This window comes from Gopherus flavomarginatus, chromosome 4, assembly GCF_025201925.1.
Source record: "Gopherus flavomarginatus isolate rGopFla2 chromosome 4, rGopFla2.mat.asm, whole genome shotgun sequence".
Taxonomy (NCBI): domain Eukaryota; kingdom Metazoa; phylum Chordata; order Testudines; family Testudinidae; genus Gopherus; species Gopherus flavomarginatus.
The window spans coordinates 69,726,489-69,747,655 of NC_066620.1; the positions used below are offsets into that span (position 1 = coordinate 69,726,489).

Below are 21,167 nucleotides of genomic sequence, written 5' to 3' on the forward strand. Positions count from 1 at the left end.
CAGGCTCCTTGTCATTCCTCTGTGGTTTAAAATCCTACCATCTCAACTCTTCACAATGCCACAACTGTTTGAGAATTGTGATGTCAGTCATTTAGATACTAGAAAAAGTTTTCTGTACACCTCCTCAGCTTGTCTTGCTTGTCTTTGACCACATATTTTTGTTGTAGAACAATGCTTGTTCCTGCTGAATTCTCTTCTTTAATTCTTTCCTCTTTCCAACAAGTCTCCATGTATTTGGTTGGAGCCCCTTTGCTTTCTTAGGCCTTCTCATTCCCACTGTAATCCTGGCTGCATCCACATGCACTTCTTTGAAAAGCTGCCGTTGTTCTTCTGTCATTGGTCAGTGTCTGTAACTCTTTGAATCTGTTGTTCATCTGCAGCTTGAAATGCACCTTTATTGCTCTGCCTTGCCTGGTAGTTTTATTTGGATAATCCCAATAACAAGATTGCAGTCACTTCCAGCATTAGCACTCTTATATTGTTGGAAGCTAGGGTGATCTTTTCCAGCTCCAATTAATGGCAACATAGTCTAGCTGAGGGGAAGTTGATTATTTTTTGTCAAGGTATAATCAAGATCCGGACTCTAGAGAAGATAATAAAAATAATAACAACAAGTAAATAAAAAGATATCGGGGTCTGTTCAAAAGCATCTGGTGGTCCAGATTTGGCCTGCGGTCCACCTGTTGACTACCCCAGTCTAGCTAGTTCTGGATGAAGCCGTCATTTGATCTCCATGTCAGTTTTGACTTTCCTTTGGGGCAACATTATTTCCACACATCTATATGGGTGCAAGAGGTATTTGGCTGAATATGTAGAACACATGAATGGTAATGCTAGAGTGCCTATGACTATTTCAGTTTATTTTTTTTCATAATCTGTTATTAATTCAGGTTGATTCCTGCTCCAGATCCAAATTTTCTGAAAGTCCAAGGTTCTTGAGCATCCTGGGGTCTTGCTTTGGACTCATGTCTCCTCTTCAGTTGTTAATTTGGTCATCTGTATATCCTATATTCTTTGAGGCCTTGTATGAAATTCTTGTAGAGTCCATTGATCTGATGATAAATCATTCTGGCAGAAGGTTAACAGGAGAATGCATCAAGGGGTTTTGTACTAGATCCAGTGGTGTTTAATATAATTATTAATGATCAGGAAAGATGAGTGAGTAATGAGGTAGTTAATTTGCAGATTGAACTAAGTTATTGATGTTAATGAAGACCAGAGAGGACCGTGAGGAATTTCAGAGACATTTAAACATGCTAGGTGAGGGGAAAATGAAGTTTAATATTGATAAATGCAAAGTAATGCACATTGGAGGAAAAAATTTAAACTAGTCACACACACTACAAAGTTCTTAATTAATTGTATTAATGCAGGACAGGGACCTGGGTGTCATGCTAGACAGCTCAATGAAGACCGCTGCTGAATGTGCAGGTGTTTTTATTTAAAAAAAAAAGACAAATATGAGGATATGTATGCAATGAAATGAAGAATAATATGGAAAATATTATAATGCCCTTATATAAATCAGTTGTGCAGCCTCATCTGGAATATTGTGTGCAATACTGGTCGCCCTGTCTCAAAAAAACATATTGCGGAATTAAAAGGGATTCAGAGAAGAGTGCAAATATTGATTAAGGACATGGAAAATCTTATCTGAAGAGATGGGAAAGGTTGGGATTGTTTACCTCAGGAAGGAGTATGTCAAATAATGAATGGCCTAAAGATGGGAGACCTGGACCTTCTCTTTAAGATGTCCTGCCATGCATAGCTCAAGAGTGTGAATACCACCCTCTGGGCAGACAATTAAGAACCAAGGCACAAACCCCAGATTGGTTGGGAGTTTTATACTTAGATTTCACCAATCAATTATGAAGTATACACTCCTCAGGCACTGTAACAGCCTTAACATGGAGTCACAGACAGGATGCCGATCTGTGTTGCAATCCAGGTAAGCTTATATTTGTGATAGATGGTCCCTTACACCAAAGATCACAGTAATATTCATACATGCATCCGATGACGTGGGCTGTAGCCCACGAAAGCTCATGCTCAAATAAATTTGTTAGTCTCTAAGGTGCCACAAGTACTCCTGTTCTTTTGTGGATACAGACTAACATGGCTGATACTCTGAAACCTAGCATTATTCATGTTACTCCCAGTCCCAAAGGACCAGTCGCTTACCCCAGATCAATTGCACCTTAGATCTTACACCGAAGACAAAAGCTTGTAGTCAGTGCTATAGTAAACTATCTGAAGATTTATTATATAAGAAAAAGAAATGAGTTATTTACAAGGTTAAAGCAGGTAAAGTGATTGTAACTCATTTGTGTGTATAATCTTAAATTCCAATAAGTAATAGAAGTGTCTAGACTAAGCAAGCTCTGTGGGTACATCTACCCTAGAATAGAAGACCCATGCCATGATCACAGCAGGCTTCGGACTGCTGACTGGGGCTTGGGCTGCCGTATTAAAATTGCTGTGTAGATGATCAGGCTTGGGGTAGAGCCAGAGTTCTGGGACCCTTCCCCATCGTAGAATTATTGTATTATAAACACAAATGCTTACTTATTACCTTACAATATGGACTACAGATGTTATACATTAGATTAATGAATGCAGCGATTTACCACTGTTCAATGAAGTCTAAACACTACACACATTTTTATAACTCTAATATGTATTTTAACAATACTAACACACAGGCAAACCAGAGCAATTCTGGCTATGTTCTGATCAGTATCCAAGTGAGGCATGGGGACCTTGGCATGAGCTGACACCTGGTTTGCTAGCATCACACTTCTGTTTCCCTGTCTCATAAGAAACGGACAGTGGGAAATTCAATGACATGAAAAGGTAAAAAATTCAAAACTGATCAAAGGAAATTGTTTTTCACACAATGCATGCTTAGATTGTAGAACTTGCTGCCACTGGAAGTAGTTGACATCCCCACACTGGCTAGTAAAGCATTCAACATATTTAATGAAATGCCAAGTGAACAGGCTTTGAAATATGCTGAATTTAAAAAGGGTGTATTACAAAGTGTATAGAATGAAATTTAGATGTCTCAAAATGCATGACAAAAAGAAAGTTACAGAAAATACTCGTATAAATATGATTTGATGAAAAAATGGGTGAAGGGGAAAGGGGCAGAGAATTATGATCAGTAGTTTGATCTTTTTGCACAAGAACAATTCCTGAGCATATTTTCTGAAGAAATCAGACAAGCTCTTTGTGGTAAACCCCTGGATTGGTTCAAAAAGCTGTGGCTCTTGCTGACATATATGTTATAAGCTAAAGCATCCAGTGACCTCAACCACAGAGGGAAGGAACTCAATGTTAAAGTGGGGCCCTCTTTTGTCCCTGGGAAAAGAGAGGGTGGTTGGGAGTGCAGGCACTCCCCTCCCTAGAACAGATCATCCCATGGGAATCTCACTTGCAGATTCCCTGTACAGGAGAATAGTTCAAGAATGTGTTTCACCTGTGATTCTACTGAATGCCCGAGGAAAGAGAAGTTAAGCCCACACCCTGTCCAACCCAAGTTTAACACACCTGTTCTTAATATATTTTTATTGGGAGTGGACTACAGCCACTGATTGAATTGGCCCTCTCAACATTGGTAAGGTAACTCCCTTCTCTTCATGTGTCAGTATAATAATGCCTGCATCTGTTATTTTCACTCCATGCAGCTGAAGAAGTGGGTTTTTTACCCACGAAAGCTTATGCCCAAATAAATCTGTTAGTCTTTAAGGTGCCACTGGACTCTTCATTGTTTTTGTGGATGCAGACTAACATGGCTATCCTCTGATACTTGTTCTTAACGTAGGATCCCAAGAGATATCTGCAGGGCATATGATTGATTTTGTGAGATTTGACCAATTGGGGGTAGAGATGGAAATTGTTAAAACTGTCAAGTTAAATGGCAAAGAATGTCTTGGGTGGAGAGACACTAGTGCACATATTTCTCTAGTCAGGGGAAGCACGGTTAAACAGCCAGACATACTCCCTGGAGTGAATACGGAACTGGCAATGGGATAAGATCAGGGCCACCCAGAGAATTCCAGGGGCCTGGGGTCTTCGGCGGCAGGGGCTCCCCGCTTTGGCAGTAATTCGGCGGGGGTCCCTTCTGTTCCGGGACCGACTGCCGAAGTTCCCCGAAGACCTGCAGCGCCCCCCCCCCCCCCGCGAATTACTGCTGAAGCGGGACCCGCCGCCGAAGTGCAGCCAGGTCTTTGGCGGTAATTTGGTGACGAGGCCCCTGCTGTGGGTCTTTGTGGCACTTCGGTGGCGGGTCCTGGAACGGAAGGGCCCCCTGCCGTCAAATTACCTCTGAACACCCGGCTGCACTTCAGTGGCTCCTACTTCGGCAGTAATTTGCTGGTGGGGGATCCTTCCTCCCCGGAGCAGAAGGACCCCCTCTCCGGTGAAGACCAGGACCAGAAGCAGCTCCAGGGGCCCGGGCCCCCTGGAGCGAGTGAAGGACCCAGCTGCAGGGGCCCCGAAAATCTCTCATGGGGTCCCCTGCAGGACCCAGGCCCTGGGGCAAATTGCCCCTCTTGCCCTGCCCCGGGCGGCCCTGGATGAGATAAGGTCAATGTACTTCTGGCTAAAGTACATATGGAGTGTGAAGGGCTGGCGTGAGCTTTGAACGTTGGTGCACTGAATAGTATTTTAACAGCAATTCTTATGAGAAATGATATTTTGTCTATGGCTAAAACAGTTAATATAGTAACTTGCAGCAAAAAAGAGTATTCTGTGATCTCAGAAGAGAATTGCATGGACAAAGAAGCAGCTATGGCGGAGGGGATGATCCTAGCCTCAGCTTATCAGGAAAAAGCAAGTGCTTTCAGGTGAGGAAGGGACCAAGGCAGAGGAGGATAGCCCAGATACAGAGCTAAAAGGGGAGTTGCTGTCTGTCGTAACTAGAGAGGTAGCTCAGGTTGCCTGTAGCCAAGGTTTTGCAGATAAACAGAGAGCAGACCCTATGCTATAAGGCATCTGTGAGTACATCCACAAGGAGACACCTAGTGAGGGAAATGGGGAAAGGTTTTTTGAAGAGAAAGAAAAGTTGTACAGAGGGGAAAGACAGAAGCCCGGGGAAACCTTACAAGCAGCCACTCCAGCACTGTGGGGAGTCAGTGTTGGTACCCATGATTGCCCTTTTGCTGATCACTTAGAGGCACAGAGAATCGACGAGAGGTTAAAGACGAATCTTTACTGGCCAGGGATGATAATGAGAGACTATTGCAGATCTTGTGACTTATGTCAGAAGCAAAAAAGACCTGCAGGACCTCAAAAAGTCTCTCTACACCCCTTGCCTGTAATACAAGAGGCATTTTATAAGACAGCAATGAACTTTGGGCGCCCTGTGCAATGTCCTAGTAAAAAGAGAAAAAAATATATCTTGGTTATAGTGGATTTTGCCACTAAGTATCCAGAAGCAGTTGTGCTGAGTAACATAGAAGCTGATTCTATAGCCAGTCCTTCTCACTGTTTTTAGCAGACTGGGTTTCCCTAAAGAGCTGTGATCAGATCATGCATCAAATTTCATGTCCCAATCATTCAGTGAGTTATGGAATTTGTGTGGGGGATGAAAGATACCCCTTTTCACCCAGGGACAAATGGGTTGGTGGAGAGATTCAGTGAGATCCTGAAGTCTATGCTGGGAATATAGGCCAAGAAGCGGGTCCATGACTGGGATGAAAAGTTACCTTATGTTATTTGCTTATAGTGAAATGTCCCAAGAATCTACATGATTTGCCCCCATTTGATCTTCCATACTGCAGGAAAGTGAGTGAACCTTTAGAGCTCACCAGAGACTCTTGGGAAGGGAACTTTGAGGTAGAAGGGGTGCCTGTGACTGAATATGTATAAAGGTTCTGGTAAGAGTTAAAGAGCACGATGGATGTGGTTCAGGCTAACCTCAGACAGTCCAAACAAAAGGTCCGGTATGACAAACATACCTCTAAATGCTCTTTTGAAGTAGCAGACTTGGTGTTGGTGAAAAAATACAAAATACAAAACTCATGCGAGGGACCTTTTAAAGTAATAGAAGAGGAACATGTATGACATATGCATATGTCAAAAGATGTCACAGTAATGCTCACAGTTGCTGATATAAACAGGTCTAAAGTTTTATCACAGCAGAGAAGCAATGGTCAACATTTGTTGTGTTGAAGGGGAAACTGAGGCATCCCACGTCATTGATTTGATGGCTGAATGTCAAGACAATTTATCACTTGAAAGCAATGAATTAACACAGACTTAAAGGGCAGAGATTCTGGCTAATTGAAGAGCCACAAACAGGTTTTCTCCAGCAAACCAGGGAAGACCTGTGATCACCCGTAAGATTGATACTGTAGGTCCTCAGCCTGCACTCAGCCAGCATTATCATACCACTGGCACATAGCTAAAGCAAATCCATACAGAAATATAGAACATGCTAAACTTCAGGGTGACGAAAGAATCTGAAAGCTCTTGGGCATCACCCATTGTGCTTGTCCCCAAGAAAGATAACCTTAAGGTTTTATGTTGGCTATAGAAAACTCAATGCTCTCACTGTTTCAGATGTTTATCCAATGCCCAGAATTGATGATATGCTTGATATTTTAAGTGAAGCAAGATGTCTTAGCACATTTGACTTTGTAAAAGTGTATCCACAGAGTCCTTTGGACCCTGATGCACAGAAAGAAATCTGCATTTATTACTGATATGGGACTGTATGACTTCAAAATGTTACCATTTGGGTTAATTAATGCAGGATGCACTTTTCAGCAGCTGACCAACCAAAAATTAAATGGATTGCGGGATTTCACAAGGGCCTAAGTCAATGCTATAGCAGTATTCAGCAATTTTTGGTCTGACGACAAGAAACACTTGGGGATTATATTATCAAAGCTCAAAGAGGCAGGCCTGACTATAAAAGCCTCTAAGTATAAAATAGGAGAAAGAACATTTCCATTTTTAGATCACTGAGTAGGGAATAATCAAATCTCTCCGATCCCTTAAAGATAGAAACCACTTTAAACTGGACTGTGCCAAACCAATAAGCAGGTTCAGTAAAAAGACAAAGCCAAACAAGGTTGTGTGGACAACTACCTGTCAAAGAAGGGTTTGATTAGTTACAGAAAATTTTGTCTGAAAAGCCTTTTCTGGCCTGTCCAGATTTTGACAAAATGTTTGAAGTCTGCGCAGATGCATCAGATGTTGGGTTAGGTGCTCTTTTGATGCAGTCAGTGGAAAGTTAAAAAAAACAACATTCTATTGCTTTCTTAAGCAAGAAACTGACACCTACTGAACAGAATTACTCTGTCATAGAGAAGGAATGTTGTGCCATAGTGCGGACAGTCAAGCAGTTATGGCCTTATCTTTTAACAAGAAATTCAGGTTACTAACTGACCATTCTCACTAGTTTGGAGGCATTAGCTCTAAACTACTATGCTGGAGCATCACACTCCAAGAATATGACAATAGAGAATGTATATGTTAAGGGGAAAGAAAATATTGTGGCTGATGCCCTGTCTAGGAAGGAGGGTACTGACCCTCTGCATATAGTTCATCTAGTGGCTAATCCCTCTACAGATTGGAAAGGGGGAGGTGGGCCCTTAAGAACCCCTGTATTCACAGCCCACACACTACTGCAATGATATTTATACAAGCTATGCCTTGGGAGGTATCATCTGAAAACTAACACCATACTGGTCAATAGTATAACTGGAGAATATATGTGACAATGCTGCATGTGGAATTACAGCTGTCCTCTGATATTGTTTTAAACTCTGTATTTGAACAAAGCAGAAACAAATAAAGCAGGGTGACCAGTGACAATGGAATTGCAATTTACACCTGCGGCAAACCGAACCATCAAAGCTCACAAGGTGTTTGGGAAGTCAGCATGTCTGAATCAAAAAGAATTGTGTATTCGCTTGTGTAACCAGCTGGGTCGTCAGGCAGAGACAAGAAAGGTTCACTCACACAAAAGGTAAACAAAGCCATCAAGCTAATAAGGGGGGGCAGGTAATGACTCAGCTGTCAACAAGAGATGGAAACTGCACCCCCAGAAAGCCTCTCTGCTTCTTGAAGCTAGGTCAATGAGCTTTAAGAAACATGCTTTTCAAAGGTTTACTGAACTATAAAGAGAGGGACAGTGAACCTCTACGTTATCTTTCAGCTAAGAAGACAAACCAACACCTTGTACTTCTATGGAAGGTCCTGATGGAGAGACAGTCAGCCATGCTGAACCAAGGGTAGCTGGCAACCAAAACCATCTTACACAAATACTGTGTCTTGTTAGATTAAGTTTCAGACTTTTAGCTGCGTGTTTTCACTTTGATTTGCTTTTAATTCTTTTAATTGGCAACCCTGAACATAAGTCCTCTTGTAAATAAGTCCTGTTCTTAATTTTAATCTGAACAACCCAGTGCTATGTTTGGATTGAAGTAATTGTTAACTCCAGTTAACGTGGCAAGCTGCTGGGTATTGCCTCTTTATAGGACCAAATGAATGTTATTTCTCTGAGTAGTCCAGGAGATGTCTGGATACTCCGGGGTAGAAGGTTTGGGGGAAATTTGGGACTGGGGTGTGTGTTTGGGTCACTTCGCTAGTAGTAAACAAGGCTGGTGGAGACCAGAGTGTGGCTATGGTATAAAAAGCAGGCTGCTGGAGTCAGAGTTACTGAACCAGGGCTGCTTATCACACACACTCAGTGCATGCCTGTAGGTTGGCTAGGGGTGTCCAGACAATGAGATGCAATGGCAGAGCATTTTAATGCACTCAGGATTGCAGGGAAGGCAGTGACACAACCTCTCACAGGTCTCCATTGCACCTCAAAACTTGACAACTTTGTGCCTGCAAAGATTTATTTGAATCACTAAGGCTATTTCTACACTAGAAACTTTATGGCAGCACAGTCATATAGACACTACAGCAATGGAAGGGGCTCTTCTGTCGATGTAGTAAAGCCACTTCTCTGAGAGGCAGTAGCCAGCTCTGTCTACACTGGGGCTTAAGTTGTCAAAAGAGCTGGGTCAAGCTAATTTTCTAGTGTTGACCAGTCCTTATCCACCAGATGAAAAGAAATAATACTTCCTTCCTCCATTATCCCAGTACAGCGAAGAATCTGTGCATATTTTAATAAATAATTCTTGGAAAAATAAAGTATACTGGTTGATTGTTAATACCGTGTAAGGGCCTAGACCTGCAAACATTTATGTTTGTGAGTAACTTTACACAGACAAGTAGTCTCACTGGGGTAAATTATTCCCATGGTGGGTGTTTGCAGAGCCTTAAACAAGTATTTTTTTTAACTTTTAAAAATAATTCACCATTTCACAAGTGCAATATCAGCCAGGTTATGTGATAGACTGTACACACATTCTATGAATATACACACACTGCTTTGTTCCTGATTACTTTAAAATGAATTCAAGAATGAATTTGTGTTCATTTCTTTAACTGCCATGTAGAATCTTGCAGTATGAAAAATATTTGGAAGGAAGTAAAAATTGGAGCCTGCAATGAATTTCTAAAATAACCCCATTCAAGAAAGAGAGCAACTATTGAAGTATTAGATCTAAATTCTCCAGGACACATTAAAATTAGCTTGTATATTTAATGTAAGAGCTAATTTAAATACAGGTCACAAACAGAAATAAATTAAAATGTCTTTTGTATTTAATTTCAGTCTGCTAGAGCTCCTGTTTTGATAATGCTCTCACCTGGAACAAACACTTGGACAAAGGGAATGTCATGTTCATCACATATGAAGAAATGAAAGGTGAATTTTTGTAAAAATTAAAAAAGCTATTAGGTGATGTATTCATATCTGATACGGAATTGCTCCCTAGTAGAAATAATGCTATGCTATTTCATCTCCATGTACTTTTAACAGATTTCAATGCCCCCACCTTTCGTCTCTCTCCTTTTTGTCCAATGCATTGACCATATGGTTTTGGATGTCTCTCTTACCCTTCTCACCCTCTCTGGGGCCAGTAAGTATTTGTTTTGGACTGATGGTTGTTTTGGTTCTCTCAGCCATTTTGGGAAAAATGACATGCTCATTATGCAGTTAATACAATTCTAAACAATTGTATGAAGTCTTAAAGATAGACGTGTTACTACACATATATCCCTGCATTTTCTCCATTTTTAGAAATTGTCGAGGACTTGAACCCAGATGGCGAGGTTCGTTGTCTGACCATGAGAGAGACAGGCAACACCAGCAAGGTCCGATCAAAAGCTCTTTATTGACAAGTGCACGCATCAATAGAGAGCAGCTAGTCTCCAGAGAGAACCAGCTTCCTCTTTACATCTTAGTATAAACCTATATTAACATTTCCATCGCGTTATAGATTATTCACTTGAGCAACCCACCCCCTTCTTCTAATTAGAAACTAAACACCTTTAGTATACATGTTTTACAGCATTAGGTGATTAATAATATCTTAACAAGTACCAGAAGTTAAAAATGTAGAGGAGTTAAAAACAGGCAGAGAACAGAACCAGAGAGTGATTGCAGGGAGGCTGGGAAGCTGGGGTTTCTTATCAGTTCTTCAAACGAACTGTTCCTAACACAGCACAGCTGGCACTATGCCAGGAATGCAGCCCCTCCCTTATCTCACTTTTTCCCAGCTCTTTGTGAGACATGCTGCTTCTCAGTATTTTCCACTCAAGGATTTCCCAGAAACCTCTGTTAGCCTGACTTTGGTCAGGTTGGCATACCTGGTTTTGTCTGCTATATCTTTATTCAGGCCTAACAAAATGAAGGTGAGGTGGGGTGGGGGACAAGAGCCCACAATGGGAAATGGAGATTGTAAACCCACTTCAGAAACAGAGTAACACTTGGAAGATTTTCCTTTAAAAGTGTTTGTTCTAACAGGTATGACCTTTGAGCACTGATAATAGCTGGTAATCCTCACTCAATCCCAGACCTTTGTTCTAACAGCCATGTAGAGAATTTATCAGTATTTCTGAAAGAAAGATTGATGTTGCAGAGAGCTGGGGAGAGGAGGAATGCCAAATGCAAAACGTTGTCAATGTTAAGACTGTAACTACACCACTGATTGACAACACTTTAGCCATTTAAAAATAGTAGTTTGAAAGCCACGAATCTAGAGTATGTTGCAGCTCATAACAACCCTGAATTCCAGAAAGTGTGGGAATTCTGAGTCAAGATACCAACCCCAAATGTAACTTTACTATTGTTCAGTGATGAGCTGCCAAAATAATAAAAGGTTCCCTCCTCCTCACCCCACGAGGGGGTCGTGGCCGCCCGCCCCAGGACTCCTGCCCCATCCAACCCCCCATGTTCCTTGATGCTCCCTCCGGACCCCTGCCCCATCCACCCCCCCTTCCCTGTCCCCTGACTGCCCCTGGAATCCCTGCCTCTGACTGCCCCCTGCTGCCCCATCCAACCCTGCTTCTTCCTGACTGCCCCCCCAGATCCCTGACCCACCTGCCCCCAGTCAATCCCCTGACGCCTGCTCTCTGACTGCCCCACCCCATCCACCCCCCCACAATCCCCGAAACCCCTGTGCCCTCTTCCAACACCCCCTCTCTGCTCCCTGCTCCCTTACTGAGCTGCCTGGAGCTGCTCGGCTGGGACCAGCATCGGCACCACGGGGCCTGAGCCGGGCCAGGCTGGAGGACCGGGACCAGCACCAGCACGAGCGTTGTGGGGCTGGAGCTGGGCCGGGCCAGAGCTGCAGGGCCTGGACCAGCACCAGCCCCGCGGCAGCCGGGCCAGAGCCGCAGGGGCCGGGCCAGAGCTGGGGTGCTTGGCTGGCGCTGGGACAGGACAGGGCTAGGGGCACTCGGCCAGGACCAGGAGCCTGGCCGGAGGGAGCCGTGGGACCACAGCCAAGGGCCCTCAGCTCAGGCTGGGGCTGGGGGCACTTGGCCGTGGGTGCCAGGCCAGAGGAGCTGCTCGGCAGGGACCAGGAGCTGGGCTGGAGGGAGCTGCTTGGCTGGGCTGGGCCGGCCACACCTCCTCTCCCCCCGCGCCCCAGCTTACCTGCGTGCCTACCGCTTGTTTCAGGCTTCTTGCGAACATCTGATTCGCGGGAAGCAGGGGAACGGGAGGAGAAGGAGAGCGGAGCATTCAGGGGAGGAGGGGGAAGTGAGCTGGGGCAGGGGCGGAGTGGACAGCTGCCGGAGCTTTTGTAAAATAAAGCCCTTATAGAACTGGTTGTCCCAGGACAACGGATTCTAAAAGAGCTTCTAAATTTTACAGCCGGTTCCCACGAAACCGTGGGAACCGGCTCCAGCTCACCACTGCCTTTGTCTATCCTTACTTATCCTCCCGTTAATAATGGGGAAAACTATTACATTACTTTGCAAAATATGAAAGTTTTCCTTACTGTGTATATGAATTATAAAACGTGTGTTTTGCTGAGCCTTGCATATACTCTGCACAAGGGGATGCCAAATCTGACTTCCAAGACTTTTTACATGACCTTGGAGTCATACTGAGACTGGACATAATTAACTTGATTTCTGGCCTATAACTGAGTTATGGAGTCTCTGAAGAATGTTGGTGAATGGGTCTAACTGGGTTATGTTGAGCTGGCAGGTTCTTATGTGGAAGGTTAATATTAGATATTGTGGTAGCTAGCCTGAACGATGAAGGTTGTCTGATTGGTGTTGGCCAAGTTTGGGTTTAGCTGTGTATTATTACTAGGCTTTATAGGAGAAAGTTAGGAAAATCTTTACTCTGAAGAGCTCCCAGTCTCTCCCTAGTAAAAGCATTGTAATCCTAGAAGCATGAGAAGCAGTTGCCCCGCTCCCCACCTTTACTCCTTTCTCTCTCCTGTCATTATGACTCATCCAGTTTTGCTATTCCCAGTTTTCACGCAACCAACTGCAAAGATTCTCCAGCAGCAAATCCCAGGCTGGCCCACGTAGATAATTTTACACAAGGTGGAAAACTAGCAGCAAGAGGGTCAGGTGAAAGAGTATTCATATCATTCTGTGTGAGGTGCGAGGAGTTGAATCAGCGTAATTTATCTTCCTTCTTCCCCGCTAGTAATGTCTATAGACAGTTACTCCTCCAGCACTACTCACTCCCAGGAGAAGCTAAAGTTCAGTGTAATCTACAGCACCAGCTGAAACCAGTTGCAGTTTACAGCCAAGAGTTCACACCAGGGACTGTGCAATTCAGAACTGTTTTTTTAGCTGCAGTTTCCCTCACCGCTGGGCAAGAGGAGCAGGGTCAGACAGTGCATGTGCCTAGAAGTTTATGGTTAAAAGTTCCCCCTCTGCCTCCATACCGTAAAGAATGCTAGAGACATGCTGTTTAAGGAGAGAATCTGGCAAGAGGCACAGAAAGCTCCAGCCATGACTAAGAGCAGTATTATTAAGGAAATAGAGAAATATTTTGATGATGTTAAAGGAAAGGAAACTGAAGAGCTGCTGTTCTCCTACAAGGAGGTGCTGTACCCTATTGGATTGTGCAGTGCTGAGATCTTCCAAGCTCTGGACACCATAGAATTTAGACAAGACAATGTGTTCCTAGCGGCTTATCCTAAATGCGGTGAGCAGGGCCAGTGCAAGGAAGTTTCGCGCCCTCGGCGAAACTTCCACCTTGTGCCCCCCCCCAGCCCTGCAGGAGCTCCCTGCCCCCCCTGCCCTGAAGTGTGCTGCCGGCCCCCGTGGCAGCTCCCCACCCCATGGCCTGAGGAGCCCTGCGGTACCTCCTCACCCCCTAGCTCACCTCTGCTCCGCATCCTCTCCAAGCAGGACTGTGCAGTGGAACCCCTGGGCTGGCAGCTGCCAGCAGCAGCGTGCTGACCCAGGGGACGTCCCTGCGTTGCCAGCGGTGCGCCAGGGCAGCCCAGAGGATTCTGGGGGCCTGGGGTCTTCAGTGGAGGGTGGTCCCTGCTTTGGCGGTAATTCGGTGGCGGGGGGCCCTTCCGCTCTGGGACCTGCCACCAAAGTGCCCCGGAGACCCACTGCGGGCCCCCCCACTGCCGAATTGCCACCGAAGCGGGACCAGCTGCCGAAGTGCAGCCGGGTTTTCAGCGGTAATTCTGTGGTGGAGGGCCCCCGCCGCGGGTCTCCGGAGCACTTCAGCGACTGGTCCCAGAGTGGAAGGGCCCCCCGCCACTGAATTACCGCCAAAGACCGGGCTGCATGTCGGCAGTGGGTCCCGCTTTGGCGGTAATTCACCGGTGGGGGGGTCCTTCTGCCCTGGAGCAGAAGGACTCCCCCCCGCCAGCGAGGACCGGGAGCAGAAGCAGCTCCAGGGGCCGGCCCCGGGAGAGTTTTCCGGTGCTCCCGGAGCGAGTGAAGGACCCTACTCCCGGGGCCTCGAAAAAGCTTGTGGGGGCCCCTGCGGGGCCTGGGGAAAATTACACCCCTTGCCCCCCTCTCTGGGTGGCCCTGCTGGCGCGCTGACCCAGAGGAAGCCCTGGGCTACCGGCAACGGCGCCCTGACCCAGGGAACCCCCTGGGCTGCTGGCTGCCATGGCGGCGCCCTGACCCGGGGAACACCCCGGGCTGCCGGCTGCCATGGAGGTGCGCTGACCCAGGGGACACCCTGGGCTGCCAGTTGCCCCGGCGGTGTGCCCTGACCCCGGGACCATGTCAGTGCACCTCCACGGCAGCCGGGAGCCCGGGGTTTCCCTGGGCCAGGGGATCCCCTGGGCTGCGGCCTTCCGCGGCGGCACCCAGACCCGGGGGACCCCCTGGGCTGCCGGCTGCCGCGGCAGCGTGTGCTGACCCAGGGTCAGTGCGCTTCTGCGGCAGCCGGCAGCCTGGGGTTTCCCTGGGCCAGAGGACTCTCTGGGCTGCCGGTTGTCGCGGCGGCGCCCTGACCCGGGGGACACCCTGGGCTGCCGGCTGCTGCCGGCAGCTCTTACTCCCTCTTTGTCCCAGTAGCAACTGCCAGTCAACCATTTAAAAAAAATTTAGGGGCGCTTTTTGGTGCCCCCAAATCTTGGCGCCCTAGGCAACCGCCTAGTTCCCCTAAATGGTTGCACCGGCCCTGGCCGTGAGTGTAGATTTTTTTGTGCAAAATGAAAAGTAAACATGATAGGTGTCAAATATGTGTGTGATCATACTGAAAATGTAGAAAAGCATGGACGTTTAAATGCAACTTGCAGTAAATCCTCTTTTGTCACAGGGAAGCAGTGTATCAGTAAGCTGTGTGTTTTCTTCTTCCATAATTTCAGAAACATGGGTTGAATCCAGCAGTGATTTAGCACCAAGACATAGATGTTGTTGGCTGTATTAAGTTAAATGGAAAGAGTCATCCAGCGTTATACAAAGCTTAAAAATACAGTTGTCAGGAAATTTTGCATATGTCAGTCTGTGTGCTTCATATATATTGTAAAGAGATGGGATCAACCTACATATTTCAGATCCAGGACAGAATCTGGCCTAAAGCTTTATTGTTAATAAAACACCAACCATGTGCTTAGAGCTGAACAAAGTTATCAAGACACATTGGCCCTGTGACAAGTCTAGAACAGGCACAGAGTAGACAGTTCACACACATAGAATAGTTAGGGTGAGATTTTAGGCTAACACTGATCACCTTTGAAATCTGCTCCCATTGAAGTCCACAGGTGTAAAGTTAGACCAATGCTGAGAAATGTTGAAAATCCTACTGTAAGAAATGGCAAGAACTGGAGGCGGTGACAGAGACTTGCAAGAGTCCTGTTTGTAAAGGCCCGGTAGGACATGTGCTTTGAAGATGGATCTGAAGGAAGAAAGGAGTTTTCTAGATGCAGGAGAAGAAGTTTGTTCTAAGAAAACCGGAAGGGAATCTGATTGGGTAATGGGAAATCACCATTACAGCTATTTAGGAAATTTAACCAGAGTACCTAAATAATGAATACATTATACTGTTGCCTAAGCAGCATTGTAGGCATAGTTGAGAAAGCACTTAAATTATAACTCCCGTTATGAAACAAACTAACCGTTAAGCTTAATTTTTTCCTGGCACAGCCATGGACTGAGCAGCTACATAAGGAAGACAGTTCACAGGATTCCCAGGCTCAATAAATTAAAAACAAAAGCAACTCTCAGATTTCCAGTTTATTTACAGGCAGGGGTGGCTCTAGGGATTTTGCTGCCCCAAGCGTGGCAGGCAGGCTGCCTTCTGCGGCTTGCTTGCGGAGGGTCCGCTGGTCCCACTGCTTTGGTGGATATCCCGCAGGTGTGGGGGGCATTAACACTTCCTTTCTTCCCATAAGTAACATAAAAACAGTCCCAGCGATCTCTGCTGTATTTTATTATTTTATTTTATTAATAATGCTTTAAAATGTAAACACTTGGTGTGTTATGTCATCTCCTCCCCACACAATCCTATGGCCACCTAATCACCTGACACTCCAGGCAAATTAGTAACAAAAATCTGTCACAACATTACTAAATTTTTTGCAGGATCAGGAGCATATGTAATTCTGCTAATGAATATGGCAAAATCTATCTGTCTATCTAGAAGTGATAATTGCAAATCATGAGTAGTGACACCAGCTGGACTCTTACTTTTCTTTATGTGGTCTTATGATTAAAGCACAAGATTGGAATTAAAGAGTTAGGAGATCTTTAATCACAACTCTGCTATTGGTGTATTGTCTGGCTTCAGGCAAGACATTTAACCTCTCTTCTTCATAGGTTCATAAATTATAAAGCCAGAAGGCACCACTGTGATCATCTAGTCTGACCTCCTGTGTAACACAGGCCATAGAACTTCTCCAAAATAATTCCCAGAGCAGATCTTTTTGAAAAACATCCAATCTTCATTTTAAAACTGTCAGTGATAGAGAATCCACCATGACCCTTCATAAATTGTCCCAATGGTTAATTACTCTCACCATTAAAAATTTACACCTTATTTTGAGTAACAAATGTCACTTCAATGACCTTACGAATCATAAGAAGTAAGAAGAGACACTACAATTTAACAATTACTGTATATATATATATATATATATACAAAACAGTAACTCCTCAGTTAACATCCTCCCACTTAATGTTGTTTCAAAGTTATGTTGCTGCTCAATTAGAGAACATGATAGCTTAAAGTTGTGCAATGCTCCCTTATAATGTTGTTTGGTTGCCTCTTCTGGCAACTGCTTGTAAGATTCTGTGGAAGAGCAGCAACTTTACAATGGAGCATTGCACAAGTTCCTCTTCTCCACCTCTTCCCCCTCCCTCCCAGTGCTTCCCAGAATAGCTGGGAAGAACTGCATCTCTGCCCCTCCCCCTCCCTCCCAGAAAGGCCTAAGCACTGCCCTCGGGGGTGGGGGCGGCAAAGGAGCGGGGATGTGGTTGCTCCGGAGAGGAGGTGGAGTGGAAGTGGGAAGAAGTGGGCTTGGAGTGGAGCGGGGACTGGAAGAGGTGGGCCTGGAGCATCCCCTGGCAAAGTCGGTGCCTGTTTTTCTCTGGGGAAGCAGCTGCTGCTGCTGTGAAGGTGCTTCGTAGCATCCTTGCCTGCAGTAGGCTGTGCCTGTGTGAGGTAAGCCAGGGGCACTTCCCAACCAGTATATAATGCCTTTTATCTGCCCCCAAAAAATTTCCTTGGAACCTAATCCCCCACATTTACATTAAAGCTTATGGGAAAATTGGATTCATTTAACATCATTTCACTTAAAATTGCATTTTTCAAGAACATAACTACAACGTTAAGTGAGGAATTACTGTATTAGTTTTTCAGGGTAAATGTACAGATACTATAAATTGTCAGCATCTATAAGCCTACGTCTACACTACAGCATAAAATCGAAATTACTAAAACCGGTTTTATAAAACCGATATTATAAAATCGATTTTATGCGTCCACACTAGGGCACATTAATTCGGTGGTGTGCGTCCATGGTCCTAGGCTACCATCAATTTCCAGAGTGGTGCACTCTGGGTAGCTACTGTAAAAGAATGAGACCAATAACTTTTCGATTTCCGTCCACACTAACCCTAAATCGATATAGTAATATTGATTTCAGGGTTACTCCTCTCGTTGGGGAGGAGTACAGAAATCGACTTTAAGAGCCCTTAAAATCGATTTAAAGTGCCTTGTAGTGTGGACGGGTACAGCGTTAAATCGATTTAACGCTGTTTAAATCGATTTAACTGTATAGTGTGGACCAGGCCTAAGTTAAGGATATTATGGTTCACTTTTGTCACTTGTTTTGCTTTAGAAAATAAAAAATGCACCTTCTCCACGTCTCTTTTCCACGCATCTCCATTATGATGATATTCCCAAGGCTGTCTTTGAGAAGAAGGTGAAGGTAAGTGAGCATTTTAATAATGGAGGACACTATCCACTTTCCAAGTGACTCCCAATTTTCTCTGGGAAGTTATTAGGTTTAGGGCTGCCTGGAAAACAAGAATTCTGTTTTTGCAAAAATGTCCAAGGTTTTGTTCCACAACCAAGAACTTATTTTTTTTGTGAAAAACTTAAGAGGAAAAAGAGAGCAGACATTTGAACTAGAGTCAAAGTAGAGACTTGAACATGGGTCTCCCACAGCTCAGATACGTGTTTAACCGCTAGGCTATTGATTGATTTGTTTAATTATTTTTCTCTCTTGTATATATATTAATCAAAAATTCCAGCCTGGCCAAAAATTCCAACCTCCAGATGTTGGAGCTACAATCAAAATAGATAAAATAGAATTTAATTTTTACCAATCACTGCAATTGATGTAGATTTACTGATCTATGTAATTGAAATAGAAAATTGTAAATGTACTGATCAATGTAATTGAAATAGAATTTAATTTTTACTGATCACTGTAATTCACACAAAGAGGTCAAATCTTAGATCCCAACCTGGCAAGGTGATCTGTATGGGATAGCCCTTATTGCTCCATGGAGTCATCCTCTGAAGTCAATAAGTTGTTCTCCTGTTCCCTACATTGCAGGATTGAGGCTTTGTTTTCCAAACTGCAGTTCCTGTAAGAGCTGATATGTTTTTTTTTTTAATGCAGGACCCTTGAGCTTAAAGGTTACCTTAAATACCCAGGACTGATGTGACTTTGTTGTTTTAAAAGATATTGGTGGTATTTTGAAATCCAAAAGATGTAGCTGTATCCTATTACCACTTCTACAACACAAATCCTGGGCTTCCAAATGTCAGCTCCTGGGATGAGTTCTTTCAGAAGTTCTGAGTGGAGAAGGTACAGTTGTTAGATCTTGGCATGTATAAACACTCTAGTACAAAGTTCTCAACTCTTCTTTGGTCTGTAGTCAAAAAAGGGAATCTGTGATAATCATGTTAAAATTAATCCCAAATAGATCCAAACTAATGATCTGGGTGGAGGACCTGGTGCTAAGGAGTTGAAGGTGCTTCTCCCTTGGCCAACCCTGGCAGAGTCCTCAGGAGTGGGAACATTGGTGTGGAGCCATTCGAATAATCAGGCTGATACTTTTAACTGGGATTCTACTTCATCCCCAGCTTTACTCTGCCTCCAGAAGACACCTCCTCCTTGTGATTTCACATCTTAATAACCAGATTCGTGAATCTCTCCCCCTTTGGTCTCAGCTCCCTTTTTCTCATTCTTTCATCTGCACCTTAGAGCAGGTGTATCTGTTTTAGGCTATGTCTATACTGTGAGTTGGGGTGTGATTCCCCTTCTCTTGTACAGGTTCATATTCATGCTAGCTCTCATCAAGCTAGTGTGAGTATAAATAGCAATATAGCTGTGGTAGCACAGGTAACAGCAGCAGCTAAGCTGTGAAGAGTTCATACTCACCATGGCTTTATACTTAGTGCAGCTCAGCCATGGCTCCTCTGCCACACCTCATGCTACCATGGCTACACTGCTAGTTAGGCTCACACTAGCACAATGAGAAGTGGCACAAGTATACATGAGCAGGGGAATCAGACAGTGTAAACATAGTCCTAGAGACACTCAAAATAAGGGTTTGGAGTAAATTTTCAAAAGTACCTAAGTGACTAAGGCTCCTAACTCCCATTGTTTTTCAATCAGACTTACGCTTCTAAGGGTCAGATTTTAAAAAGTTTTTAAAAGGGTTTCTGGCACCGTAGGCAGAATTCAGGAGGCGGCATTTAGTGCGCTCCCCACGGGGTGCGTAGGAGCTTCCAGTTCCACTCCCATCGCACCGTCGAAGAAGGACCTTCCGCCAAAATGCCGCAGGCAACAGCGGCAGTCACTGAGCTGCTCAATTGCCTGCCTCTGTTTTCCGCGGCATGTCAGCAGAAGGTTCTTCTTCAGCGGCGTGACAGGAGCAGAACTGGAAGCTCTTGTGCGCTCTGTGGGGAGCGCACAAAATGCCATCCCCCGAATCCTGGCGCCCTAGGCAACCGCCTAGAATCGCCTAATGGAAGTGCTGGCCCTGAAAGCACTTGAAGATGAAAATAGATGCCTAGTGTGCTTCTCAAGAAGTGCCTCGGTGCCTAACTTCTACTGAATTTAAACACTTTTGAAAACTGTACTAGACATATTTAGATGCCTAGATACATTTAAATATCTGATCCTAAACATTGTTACTTTTGGAAATGGGACTTAGGCTTCTAACTCTCTTAGGTGCACCCCAGAACTTAGACCCTTTATCTATTTACAGTTGTGCAGAGGTTGGAGCTACAATCAAAATAGATAAAACCCCTTTTATAAACTGAAGAACTCCATTTTTTATTCTATCATCTGTTGCCAAATAGTTCCAATTTCAAAGAGAGTTCACTCTGTAGGGACAGTCATGAGTGGCAAATTTCCGTCAGGTCAGGATCAGCATGGGTGGCGATGCAGTCCCAAATCCAAAAAGAGCTCCAGCATGGACCGTACGGGAGATACTAGATCTGATCGCTGTATGGGGAGACAAATGTGTTCTATCGGAGCTCCGTTACAGAAGACGAAATGCCAAAGCATTTGAAAAAAAGCTCCAGGCTACACAGTGCTGCGTGGCAAGCGTAACAGAAAGCCAAAGAATCAAATGGATGCTCATGGAGGGAGGGAGTGGGTACTGAGGACTCCAGCTATCCCACAGTCCCCAGCAGTCTCCGAAAAGTATTTGCATTCTTGGCTGAGCTCCCAATGCCTGTAGGTTCAAACACATTGCCTGGCGTGGTTCAGGGAATAGCTCATCAATTTACTCCCCCGCCCACGTGAAAGAAAAGGGAAAGAAATCGTTTCTTGACTTCTTTCAATGTCACCCTATGTCTACTGAATGCTGCTGGTAGACGCAAGGCTGCAGCAGAGAAGAGCAGTATC

General features: G+C 44.7%; 1 pseudogene; it reads left to right on the top strand.

Annotated features, from left to right (window-relative positions):
* LOC127049934 (sulfotransferase 6B1-like) overlaps positions 1–21,167 on the top strand; it is an 85,621-nt pseudogene that overhangs the window by 11,428 nt on the left and 53,026 nt on the right.